This window comes from Artemia sp. Qi Xiang Cuo, chromosome 19, assembly GCF_049724085.1.
Source record: "Artemia sp. Qi Xiang Cuo chromosome 19, ASM4972408v1, whole genome shotgun sequence".
NCBI classification, from domain to species: domain Eukaryota; kingdom Metazoa; phylum Arthropoda; class Branchiopoda; order Anostraca; family Artemiidae; genus Artemia; species Artemia sp. Qi Xiang Cuo.
Genome location: NC_142812.1, coordinates 30,859,487 through 30,873,203, shown reverse-complemented (window position 1 = coordinate 30,873,203; position 13,717 = coordinate 30,859,487). Strand labels below are relative to the sequence as shown.

The 13,717-nt window shown below is 33.1% G+C and overlaps 1 protein-coding gene across 2 annotated transcripts in view; it reads left to right on the top strand.

The window, feature by feature from the left end:
• Positions 1-2,798: 2,798 nt before the first annotated feature.
• Positions 2,799-13,717, top strand: part of mus312 (mutagen-sensitive 312) — a 119,198-nt gene continuing 108,279 nt past the window's right edge. For both annotated transcript variants that reach the window (XM_089105215.1, XM_089105216.1), the window contains exons 1-2: positions 2,799-2,944; positions 13,489-13,633. The gene's annotated coding sequence lies outside the window, so the exon portion shown is untranslated. The remainder of the gene's footprint in view (positions 2,945-13,488; positions 13,634-13,717) is intronic.

The following is a 13,717-nucleotide window of genomic DNA, read 5'->3' as shown; positions in this document are numbered from 1 at the left end:
ACACACACACACACACACACACACACACACAAACACATAAAAACATATACATAAACACACATATACACACATACACATAAAAAAAAACAAAAACAAAAAAAAAAACAAAAAAACAAACAAACACACACACAACACACAAACACACACCCAACAACACAAAAACAATCACACAAACACACACAAACACACACACAAATTTTCTCGTCGAAGTAACAACTTTTTCCTTTATACTAACAAAATTTTACTTAAAACTATCAAATTCGTTGAAATTTAAGACTTCGAATATTTTTATAGGGTCGTGTAGTTGTTTACCATGTCGGTGTTACATATTGTTGATGTTTAAAAGTTCATTTTGGATTTTTTTTTAATGTAAGATTTGGAATATTTTTGTTGTGTCGTTGGAATATTATAGTGTTGTGTTATGATTTACCTTGTCACTGTTAAATTCTGTTGATGTTTCAAAGTTTATTTTGGAATTGTTTCGTTGAAATGTAAGACTTGGAATATTTTTGAAGTGGTTTGCCTTCTCACTGTTACATTTTCTTGATGTTTCAAAGTTTATTTTGGAATTTTTTTCGTTGAAATGCAAGACTTGGAATATTTTTGTAGCGTTGTGTCTTGGTTTACCTTAAAACTGGTATATTCTGTCGATGTTTTAAAGTTCATTTTGGATTTTTTTTTTCGTTTAATGTAAGACTTTGAATATTTTGTAGTGTTGTGTCGTGGTTTTGTCGCTGTTACATTCTTTTGATGCTTCAAAGTTCATTTTGGAATTTTTTCGTTGAAATGTAAGACTTGGAATAGTTTTGTAGTGTTCTGCCCTGTTTACCTTGTCACTGTTACATTCTTTTGATGTTTCAAAGTTCATTTTGGAATTTTTTCCTTGAAATGTAAGACTTGGAATATTTTTTTTAGTGTTGTGCAGTGCTCTTCCTTGTCACTGTGACATTCTTTTGATGTTCCAAAGTTCATTTTGGAATTTTTTCGTTGAATTTTAAGACTTGGAATATTTTTATACTGTTGTTTCGTGGTTTAACTTGTAACTGCTACATTCAGCTGATGTTTCAAAGTTCAGATTTCAAAGCGTCCGACGCTAAGTGATCTTAAGTTAACCTAACATTTTGCATGTAACAGTGACAGGGTAAACCACGACACAACGCTACAAAAATATTCCAAGTCTTAAATTTCAATGAAAAAATTCCAAAATGAACTTTGAAACATCAACAGAATGTAACAGCAATAAGGTAAACCACAACACAACCCTATAAAAATATTCCGAGTCTTACATTTCAAGGAAAAGAATTCCAAATGAACTTTGAAACATCAACAGAATGTAACAGCGACAAGGAAACCACGACACAACTGTACAAAAATATTCCAAGTCTTAAATTTCAATGATAAAAAATCCGAAATGAACTTTGAAACATCTACTGAATGTAACAATGACAAGGTAAACCACGACAGAACACTACAAAAATATTCTAAGTCTTACATTTTAACGAAAAAAAATTCACAATGAACTTTGAAAGATATAAACGATTTCGATAGCCTATTGAGACTTTAGATCACTTTTAAACGCTTCAGAACACTTATAAATGGTTTAGAGCGATTATAAACGCTTAGGCTTTAAATTCTCTTATAAATTCTTTAAATCTTCTACAAACGCTTTAGATCACTAATACACGCTTTAGATCACTTATAAACAATTAAAATCACTTATTAACGCTTTAAATTAATACTCTGAGATTTTTACGCTTCTGATCACTTAGATACGCTTAGATGAATTGGAAATACTTTAGTCACTTATAAATGCTGCTATCACTTATAAACGCTTTAGATAGCCTTAGATCACTTTTATTATTGCTTTAGATCACTTTTAAATGTCAGGACATGGATCAAACCTTGGGGAACCACATATTAAAGTTTTTTCTGAAAGCACTTGTAAACGCTTTAGATCACTTAAAAGCGCTTTAGTATGTTTATAAGCGCTTTAGACTATTTATAAACACTTCAGACTATTTATAACATAAATAATTTTAATCACTTAAAAAGCCTTTGGATTACTGAAAAAACATTTAAATAAACTAAAAACGCTGTAGATGACTTAAAATCACTTCTAAACGCCTTAGATTACGTATAAGCGCTTTGGATTACGTATAAACAACTTCACATCTCACTTTTTTTTCACATACGTCAAAATGATTTAGATAGCTTATAAAGACTTTAGATCAATTCTAAACGCTTTAGAACACTTATAAATGCTTTAGAACGATTATAAGCGCATACGCTTTAAATTCTCTTATAAATTCTTTAAATCTCTAAACAAACACTTAAGAACGCTTAAAATCATTTAAGTGGTCTTATGTAAGATGTAAAGCGTTTATAATTGATCAAAAGCGTTTATGAGTGATCTAAAGTTGGCATACGTTATAAGCATGCAAGTAAAGACAAATTATTTTCTGATTTGAATGTTTTTAGGTTATCTGAATCATTTTCAAGTACTCAAAAGCATTTATTAGCGACCTAAAGCATTTAAAAGCAATCTAAAGCGCTTTAAGTGTTTTCAAAAAGACAAATAGAATATGGGGCTCTTCAATGTTTGATCCTATCATTTATCACTTATAAGCGGTGTAGATTATTTATTGATCTAGAGCAAGCTGTACTTATTGATGGTCAATTTTTGTTATTACAAATTTATTGAGTGTCATTGCAGTTGGATTTTTCTGAAAAACTAAAAGTGATGATAGCGCTACCTAACGCTTTGTTTTTTTACAAACATAGTAGTGCAACAAACTGTAAAACAAATCTATTACAAGAAAGGGATGACAAAAAGGAATCAATTCTCACCCAAACTACGTATAGCAGGGACACCAGCTGAAAAGTGGATAAGATACAAAGCATTAATTTATTTTACTGTGTCTACTGGAATTGGAATTGGTATTGTGTGAGTAGCCCCTATCTTTAGAACAGTCAAGATTTGTCCAAGAAAAATCTGGGTCAAGGCTGACAGGAGGGTGTCTGTCCCCTTCTCTGAAAGAGATGAATTTGGTGATATTCTGTACAAATATGGGTAGACTGTAAGGGTTTTTAGCCTACTGAGTAAATTCTAGACAAGCTAGTTTTTGCAATATTGGAAAGTTATTGAGTTAGGAAAATTAATCTTTAGGCGGTATTTACAGACTAAAGCATGTCCTGGGAAGGTATTTTGAAGTACCTACCTCCACTCCTTCTCCCTCTAAGGGGCACTGACCTATGGTGACCTTAAAAAAACTTGTTTTAAAAAATCAAAACCTTACCCCTATCCAAAGTTCTAAACTTTGGGCATCTTAATGTAGCTTATGTGTTGTTGTTCCTTAGCACATTGTGTGATTTTTTTTTTATGCACATTCTTTGTCTCTTTCAAACTCAAAACTTTAAGCTTTGCCCCTGGGTGAACACACTGCTTGATATATCATTCTGGTATACTATAGGCTACTGATTCCTTATTCAGCAAATCTCCTACCTCCTTAATGTATAAATAGGTAAAGTTCTATGAAATCATATTATTGAGTTAGGACAAAAGTGAATACACCATTCAATGCCTTTTTTTATGCTGATTACAAATATAATAAGCATTTCTTTCGGAAATAAATTTCAGCCCCGCCCCTAAATAGGCCAAGTCCGGGTTAGGTTAGGTTTAGCCTATATAGGGGGGGGGGCTGAAATTCATTTCCAATAGAAATGCTTATTATATTCGTAATCAGCATAAAAAAGGCATCAAATGGTGTATTCACTTTATTCCTAACTCAATAATATGATTTCATAGAACTTTACCTATAAATACATAGGCTAGCCAAAATCATATACAGTCCTTCTCTTGCATTTCCAATTGTGCAACTAATTTTTTCTTGTCAATTTTACAGAAAACAGTAAAAAAGGACCAGGAAAACAAGAGTTAAACTATTGAAAATACATCTAATCACCAGTTCAATAGCTAAATTTCTTGAAAGCTTCATTTATACAACCTAGAAATTGGATTGCTTCATTGTTGAATTTGTTGGATCTTTTTTTAACAAGGATATGATCATCTTGAATATTCTAGGCATAAAAGATGCTGAATAATGTCAATGCACTAATAGTCTATAGTAGAGCCAATATGATAAAGTTATAGGAAATGAAATAAAAAAGTTTGAGATATTTTGGAAGGGTTCCATTGCAACTGAATGTTTATGCAACTTAACTCCTGCACAACTGAAACCCCATGTAACTGAACCCTTCTGCATCTCAACCCCTTTACTCAGTTTTTCAGTATTATACAAATATATGGCAATATCATGGGGTAAAACACAATTTAGAAGATTTACATGTTCTACCTTATTGTAATTGTTTGTTTTTTAAAGTCATGAAACAAATACCTGTCAAGATCATTCATGAAAAATCTCTGTTTTGCTGTCACAGTGCCCACAATTTCAGGCTGATTTTAGGACATGTCTGATTTCTGGTTGCTGTGGCTAAAGTTGCCACACATACTCTAAAATTTTCAAGCAAATGAGAAAAAATTGAGTTTTTTTGCACTAAAAATCAATACAATTTTTTGAAAATTAAAAGCCAAAAATTAATTTTCTTCCTGAGTTGCTTATTTTTGTCAAAGTCCCCTAGGTTTAGTCTACTCACACTGAAACTTAATTATAAATCACAGAAAATCAACTTTTGGTCTATTTTGGAGTGTAAAAAGCAATGCTGCCAAAATTAACTAGAAAAAATATTTATAGTTGGTACATTATGTGTGCTTTCTTTAAATTAATTGAACAGATGAACAGCACTTCATATGGAGAGGGTGCTGCTATAACTTTGGAGAGGGATCATCTGATTGAAAATTCTAGTGCCCTTTTTAAGAGTCAAAAGGGATTGTAGGGCAACCAGTCCCCATACTAATTTTTCCCCAAATACATCTGATCAAAATTTTTACATAGTCATTTTGTTCAACATAGTCATAAAGCCAAAAAAAATGCCTTTGGGATTGTGACAAACATCCTGTAGAGGAGAGGGGTTGGGACAAAGCCCTCTAAAGTCCACAGGCAAGGTTCGTAAGCTATGCAAGTTGCCTATTGTCAAATTGTTTAAGAATAAAAAATAAATGGAGGTCAACCAGCACCACACCCAATTTTTTCCCCAAATGTATCTGATCAAATTAATGAAATGGTCATTTTGTTCAAAATAGTCCAAAGGTCAAAAAACCTTGCCTTCAGTGTTAACAACCTGCCAGCAGCCTCCAGGACAAGGTTGCCTATTGTTAACATAAGGTTTTCATGAAAAGGGTTTTTGTATAAACTTGAGAGGGGACTTATTTGATTGGAAATTATAAGTTCCAGTGTACTTTTAAGAGTCAAATGGGATCAGAGGGCAACCACCCCCTATGTCCTTTTTTCCCCAGATGTATCCAATTAGAATTTTGAGATGGATATTTAAACATATGAAACTCAAGAGAGGAGAAAAAAAATTATAAAATAAAAAAAGGTGAGAAAACAAGAATTTTGTCAGCCAGTGGCAAACCATGAAGATGAAGAAACAAGCAAATATTTTGACAAGGGCCTCTGCCAAGTTGTCCTCACTGCTAAGCAAAAAAACAACAACAACAGAACAGACACTAAATAGGAACTAGGTAGGAATCAATGAAAAAGGTCTACAGTTTTGGTTTTCATTAGATATGCAAATAGGTTCTCTTAAGTTAGAATGGGTGAAAATACTGATTGAGTCTTCTAAAATTAAATTGTTATAAATTGGGCTTAATGAAATATCTCCAATGTCTATTTATAGCCAAATTTCTGTTTATGTATTTTTTGATCTCAAATACCACTTTAAAAGACTGTGGTAGGCCATTTACAGTAGATATTAAAGTTGTCTCCTCAAAAAGAACCAGGCGTGTAGGGTTTTCAAACATATGCAGGGCCAAAGCTGAATCAAAGTTGTCATTTTTATTTTCCAATCTCAGGGAGTTATCTATTGAAATTTTGTGTTCATGCAAATGTTCACCAAGTTGTTGATGGGTCCTACCAATGTAAAATTTCCCACAAAACAGTCCAAAGGTTAAATATCTATGCTTCCAGGGATCACCCCTCCTCCCCCCCCCCCCCAACCCCTGGTACAAGGGCTGTAAGGTATGCAAGTTGTATATTGTTAAGAAATGTCAGGAAGGATGCCAAACACAATCAAAAACACTTTTTCCTTTCTGGTTGTTAAAAGGAAATAAAACAATATCTAAGGAACAGCTGATGGTATTGAGCTGTCACATTGTTCAGGGAATGTCTGCAGTTGTCTTGAACTAAATCAAAAGATACTATGTGCATCCAGTTTTACAAGACAACATATCTGCAATATCTAAAGAACAGCTGAGGGTATTAAGTTTAAATTTTCATAACATGTTGAGGTTAATGTTAGAAAATGGTTGGAGGGCAACCAGCTCCCCTCCCATGCCCGTTTTAGCTGCAATCTCCCCAAAGACATCTGATCAAAATTTTGGTTTAGCCATCTTGTTCAAAATAGTCATAAAGTCAAATAACTTCTCTTCCATGGATGACAAAACCCCCCATAGCCCCATGTTTTCTGTTTTTTCCAAAACCCCCACGTTTTCTATGATTGCTTATTTTAGTTCCTGTACATTTTGGGTTTCATTTATTAAATTTTTTTTTTCAGAAATATCTTTAAAATTAATTTAAAAGAAAACACAAATAATGCATTAACTAAAAAGTTTTATATTAGTTTTGGCTGCATTGGTTTTTTACCCTATGATATTGCCTCATATTTGTAGAACACTGAAATACTGAGTAGGGGGGTTGAGTTGCACAAGGGCTCAGTTGCATGAGGGTCAGGTAAATGGGGTTCAGTTGCAAAAGGGTTCATTTATGCAATGGATCAGTTACACAGGGGTTCAGTTAAAAGGAGTTGAGTTGCATGAGGGTTGAGTTTTATGGGGTTCAGTTACACACACATACCTTTTGGAACTAAACAAAGATTTATTGGTGTCAGTGTACAGTTTGGGCTGTTGAGAAGGAAGCACTATAAAATTCTAAAAACAACTTTAAAAAAATCCTTAAATACTTACTTATATTATTATCGGAATTGCTTTAATTTACCACCCCCTCCTAATGTGCAAATGTGTTGCCCAATTTGCATGTTTATCATGTATTTTTTCATTTCTTGATTTCATCAATATTTTTTCATTGTTGTGAAATCTGTTTGAACAAGAGTTACATAATCAAGAAACAGAAAATGCATGGGAATTAAATAATTGGGGCTATATATTTTCAAACTAGAGGTGAAGGAAGGGTAAAGTCAAATGCTTTTAGGAATGATATCGGTAAGTATTTTAGGATTTTTTAAAGTTGTTTTCAGAATTGTAAAGTGTTTCCTTCTAAACAGCCCCAACTATACATAGATATCAATTTACTTTACAAGGAAGAATTAGAGACAGGGCTATAAGGATTTAAAAATAATAAAGCCTTGGGTGCTGATAGTGTTTAATTTTTAGATATATTGGCAATGGAGTTATAAATAAATTACTGAAGATTATGAATATGATTTTGAAAAAGGGGAAATACCTAGTAATTCTAGGAAAACTTTAAATCAACCCATCTGTAAAAAAGGTGATAAGAGTAAATGTGGTAATTATAAAATTAGTATAGTAGTATATGCAGAAAAAGCATAAACATGATACATCAAGTGTTGTGTTTACCTCAATTCTAGAAAAATAATTTAAACATTAAAAATTTACTGAATCCAAGAGGCTACTCATGCTACTCCTAAGGTTGCTAGTTTAATGATGTACCCTAATTTCCCCTAATGGAATAATATATGTCCCTAGGTTATACAGTCCACAAAACTACAAGAAAACATATGCAGAACCAATTTTTTGGCTTACTTTACATTAGTTACACCATCCTTCTCTAAATAAAGTACAATAAACTAGAGTTTTCATGACAGGGGTTGAAAAACTCTGACTCCGGGTTTTCCACCACAAAGATTCCAAAATGTGTCTTCATAACTAATTTTTCTGCATACATACATACATGTATACAAAACCTTATAGTATATCCAAGATAGTTCAACATTATATGTATAGATATATAGCCTAATATGTAAAATGTATAATTAAGATTGCCTTTCATAGCATTCCTGTGAACTGTGTTGGACCAAAACAAGTTGCACTTCCATAGTTTACAAGTGGCTAATCTTTTGTATGTCATGGACCAATTTCCCCCAAGATGGATTTGGATGCATCCAAACCCATCCACAGGAAAAACTAGGGCTGATGCACAAAAGACTGGTTCCTCTAAGCTGCATCAATGAAACTTTTCGAATTAGTGTTAAATATAAATTGAGATTAAGGAAGGTGCGTTCAAGCTCCCATCTCCACTCTTTCCTCTTTCATAGGACATTTGGATTTAACTAAACAGAAAGAAATATAACTATCAATAAAATTTCTCTGAAAAGAATGAATAAAGTTTTTTTTTTTTTTTTTTTTTTTTTAGCTAATGTATATAGGGGAATTTTGGGGTTATATTAAGTTACCTAATACAAGTTTCAATTTCTGCTAAAATTGAAACTAGGATAAATTTTCTGTATAAATAGTAAAAAAAAAAGTTGATGCACAAGGTTGGAAACCCCTTCCAAGACTCTCATTTCAAGTTTGTAGATCTAATTATGAAATTTTTAACCAAACATCATTTACATTTTTGGAACTCATAGTGTTTGCATAAAATTCTTGGTGATGGACTTTTTTTATCTTGGCTTCCCAACAGCTTTCTAACCTACCACTAGCTCAATGCATAACTAGAGTAAATATTACTGCATATTATTGTTAGCTTATAACTGTTTCTTTTTGACTACCTAGAATGGGTGAAATGTGATAGAACACATTTTTTTTAATTATAATTTTGGTGGCTTTTAGCAGCTCTAAAATCACAAGAAGTCTGGCACAAAAAATGTCACCTGATATGTTAATTTTCTGTTATGGTAATCTGTTGCTAAATCTTGAATCTATCCAGATCTCAGCAATAAATCCAGAAAAAATCTCAAAGGCTGTCAATCATGAAAAATCTCAGATTTTAAGTTAAAACTCAGAACCAAATTTTACTGAAGTAAAACAATCCTTGATTTCAGGATAAATCATGCAAAGTGTAATCATAAAAGAAGCTTTAAGTACAGTACTGACCAGCAAAATAACAGCTTCTGGCTAATTTAGTAACATAGATCTTAAAAGTGTAAAACCTACACAGATGTATGATAGAAAACATATATGTAAAAATTAAATGTACTATGTTGTTGTCAGCCATTTTAAGCAGAGTAAAAATTAAAGCAAGAAAACAAGGGATGGGGTGTTACTCTAAGGGCTAAAAATAGAATTTATGATGGTTACAATTAGTATATTTTAAAAAAATGTTAAAACATATACTGAGTGGCATTTTATAAATTTGTTACTTAAAAGCAATAAGTTGGCTTATTGGGTAATAATGTAAACTAATGCTTACATCTAGGTACTTACTATAAATTATTTTGATAGCACAAGAGTAAAGTGCAATATGGCATAAAAACTGATTTTTATGTGTGTTATACACCAAATATAGCATGTCTATGAATGTGATCAGCATTGTACATTCTACAATTTGTCCTGCTTGCTTGCTATGTTTGTATCAGAGGGTTCATTTGAAAGCTAACGTTTACATCCCTGTATTTTTTTTCAACTTTGTTTGAACCATCATTTTTGGTGTAATTATTATTAAAGACAAATTCTGTGACTGGATGAAGAAAACTCAACAAATTCTCGATTTGGCTATCGTTTTCTACAAGAATCAAAAATCATTGTGAAATCTAAGGAAACACTTATAAAGTTAAGGTTTATTGCCAAAATTCTAAAAAAAAAAAAAAAAAAATGAGGGAGAAACTGCCTGCATTAAATAGTTTATTTGTAGATGAAAGTATCAACTGATTAACTTTTGTTAAGCAAAATGACTCCAAGCTAAAGTTATATTTAAAACATGCCTTTAAACTACTTATCCTTAGTTCTGGGGCTTTCTCCCTTGTATTTCGAAAAAAAATATCTTTTCTGAGTATTTTCATTAAAAATGCCCTTTATTGGTATTTTTTATTGAATAATTGAAAAAAATGACCAGTTAGCAACCCCTCCGCTAGGTGTTAAATTTTGCCTCCCCCCCCAAAAAAAATGTAAATTGATGCCAGTAATAGAAAAATGTGTAGCTGGTTGCTGGCACCCATGGAAAATTCAGCAGACTTCAGCCATTGGATATTTCCACATTTGAGTAAACACTAACCTTGATTTGTTAAGGATCAAAGTGCCTCCAATGTATTGTTTTTTGTTTTGTTTTTTTGCCCCAGTCACTTTATGTGGAAAACTGGGGGGGTGTATCATTTAACTAGAAATTGAGCGTTCTATTTCCCTTTTTAGGGTGGTAGAAATTGATTGGAGGCTAGCTATGACTCTTCTACATCGTTTATGCTCCTAGGCACCCTTGTAACCATCAGCTTGAAACTAAAATTCTTAAATCTTGGGCCATGGCGACCCCAGTGCACAAGCAAAAAAAAAAAAAGAAGAAAAATTGATAAGAAAAAAAAGACAAACTTTTTTTCCCAAGCAACTTGAAACTTACATCTTTGCATTGTGTAGCCTCTGGGCGCTTCGAAAAACTGAGAAATGTTTCCTAGATGTTTTGCAGAAAAATTGCCTATGAAATTTTTTGGGTGCCCAACTGACTGACCATATCTCAAACAGTAAGCTGCTTGAAAATGTACTTCAATCCCGCTTTCTAGGGCTATAATAAGAGCAAGATTGAGATGGCTAGGACACATAGCCAAAGATCGTCCTGGTCAGCCAACCGTCTAGGGCTAAAGAAAACGCAGGTTGTCCCAAATGAAGGTGGTAGGATGTTGTAAGAAAAGATTTAAGGGAAATAGTAACTTTTTGGAAGGATACTAAGAGGGAGGCTTTGAATAGATTGGGATGAAAGAGGAGCTTGCGTAGCTGTGTTGGCTTCGGGCGGCTTGGTGTTTCATTGAGTTTTAGTAGTAGTGGCTACTCTAATAATAATGAAAAATTGGTTTGGGGCATGCCCCTCCCCAAAGTAGGGCCTTGAAATGAGCGGAAATGTTTTTTATCTGCTTGAAACTTATACCTTTAGGTCTTTGGAATCCTAATACAAAAAAAGACGCTATTTATCTCGAAGCTAGGGCCAACAAACTTTTTTTTATCAACGTCTTAACATCTACAACCATAAGTTAGTGGGCAAAGGGAACTCTAATCTACAAGAAATTTTAGTCTCGAAATGTGGAGCCCCAAAAAAGAGCCTAATTTTCTTTGTTCATAATTGGCAAGAAACTCGTATCCTTAAGCCCTTCGACCAAGGTGACCTTGATGTAAATTAAAAAAGGAAAAAAAAATTGATCAGCAAAAATTGGATAGAGGAATTGCCAAAAAATCTTTTCTCCTGAATGATCTAATACTTATATCCTTACAATTTGAGCTAAGAGGAACCCAATGCAAAAAAAAGAAAGAAAGAATACTTCAATTCTGCCAAGAAAGGGCCAAATTTAGTTTTCCTGAACATCTTCAAACTTATAGCCTTAAACACTTTGGCCAAAAGGGACCTTAATAGAAAAAAAAACGAAAAAATATTGGTTCTCACGAAAATGAGGTGCATAAAATGACCATTCTTTTTTGAGCTGCTTGAAACTTAGATTCAGAAACTCCTGGGTGGGAATTCTAATTATAGTCAGTAATAAAATTAATTAGGATCAAGATATGGGATCTCCATAGAATGTCCCGAGATCTTTTTTTTGGATTGATTTGAAATTTACATCTACAGGGCCTTGGTCTAATGCAGAAAAAAGAAAATATATTGGAAAACGACCAAAAGTCCTTTTCCCAAAGTTTGAAAACTAGGTCCAGAATTCTCTGATCCTAGAATACCCTAAAAATGACACTTTCTTTGTTTCATCCCAGGCTCCCTAAATTTTGGACCAAAATAGACCAATGCGCAATATTTATTGATCTGGTAAAGATTTCATAGATAATTCCTTGGGCTAAGGGGCTTTAAAACAATAAAAAAAAGATAAAATCTTTCAGCTTGAAATTTCTGGGTAGGATTTCTTGGGGCAGAGGTAGTTAGATTTTATTGAGAGCGATGAGATTATTAGGTGACCAATAATGGGTTTAAAAATTTTCTTTGCCCTTAATTTGAAATCTGGCATCCATTAATTTGTTGGCAAGAGGACCATAATATGCAAAAGTTGAATTAAATAAATGTTGGTTCGCCCAAAACGGAAGCCTAAGATCGGGACCATTTTTTTCCAAGGGTTAAAGGCATAAGCCCCCACGGAAACGAGGCTGAAAAAGGGTAAAATGAGTTAATTTTTTATGTCACATTGACAATTTATCTGCTAGTCCTTGTGACATGGGACTTTAATTTACAACCAATTGTGAATATAGTGTTTTGCCAGGAAAAGGGCAAGAATATGCAAATTGGGCCAATATTTTCCCTGAACAGCCTGGGACTTGTATCTAGATAATTTTGTATGGAAATGGTGGTCTTAAAAACCTTGGAGGGGGCTGATCCAATATGAAATTGAAAGTTCCTGTGCCCTTTTGAAGAATCAAGAGTGATTGGAGGCCAACTAGCCTCATCCTCGTGCCTTTTTTGCTACGCCCCCACCCACCGTCATACCGGATCAAAATTCAGAGATAGCTATTTTTTCGGAATTGTCGAAAGGTCCATTAAATATTGCTCTGGGTATGAAACGATCCCCAACCTCTGGGGCAACTGCTGTAAAACAAGCAAATTGCCAGTTTTTATGGATAGGTTTTCCATAGGAAATAAGGGGGTGTGTTTGTATTTTGGGTGTTCGATTGGCTTAAAACTTTCAGGGACCATTCCCTTGGCTAAGAGGAACTCAGGAGGAGGGAGTTAAGGGGAACATGGGCCAAACTTGTCCATGGGTCTATCTCAAGTGCTTTGCTATTTGTTCATAGGGAAAGTTCTTAGTTTGAATATTTTCATGTATAATTTGAAAATGGCTTTTGCTTATTTATTCACATTAGTTCTTTTTGGTTATCTTTATAGAGAGAGGAAGATTCTTTTGCTGTACTAGATTGTTGCTTCCTTTAGATTATCTCATACAGTAAGATTTCCTTGAGATGCTCCTCTTGGGTCCTTTTTATTGTTTAAAATACTGTTGGTTATTTTGTTACAAGGACCAAATTATGCCTTTTTTGCCAAGTGGGTTTCAGTAGTTTATATTATTTATTTTGTTGTTTCAATTGTAGTTACTACAATTGACGAATTTTTATAAATTAAGTTGCTACTGATTGTTACTGATGCATTGTTACATAAAAGTTGCTAAAGTAGGAGATGATGAATAATATTTTTTTTTCAATCTATATCATTCTTTACAGAAGTTTTGTTTGTATTTGTTTTCTAAATAATAAAGTCTTATTTTCAGATTATTTGGAAGAGAAAGAGTTCTAGACCTGAAAGCAAAGTTAATGAAGTCTGAAGAATCAATTGTAAGTTTTCTTCCTATCATGTCTACTATGAAGAAGAACCAAGATCAATTGAATAAGTCAAAAGAGTTTTGAGTTTTTTAGGTATGTTTTTAGGTTTCTCAGCTCAATAAAAAAATAAGTATGATTGGTTCTTTACGAATGTCTAATATCTATCATAGTAGGGTC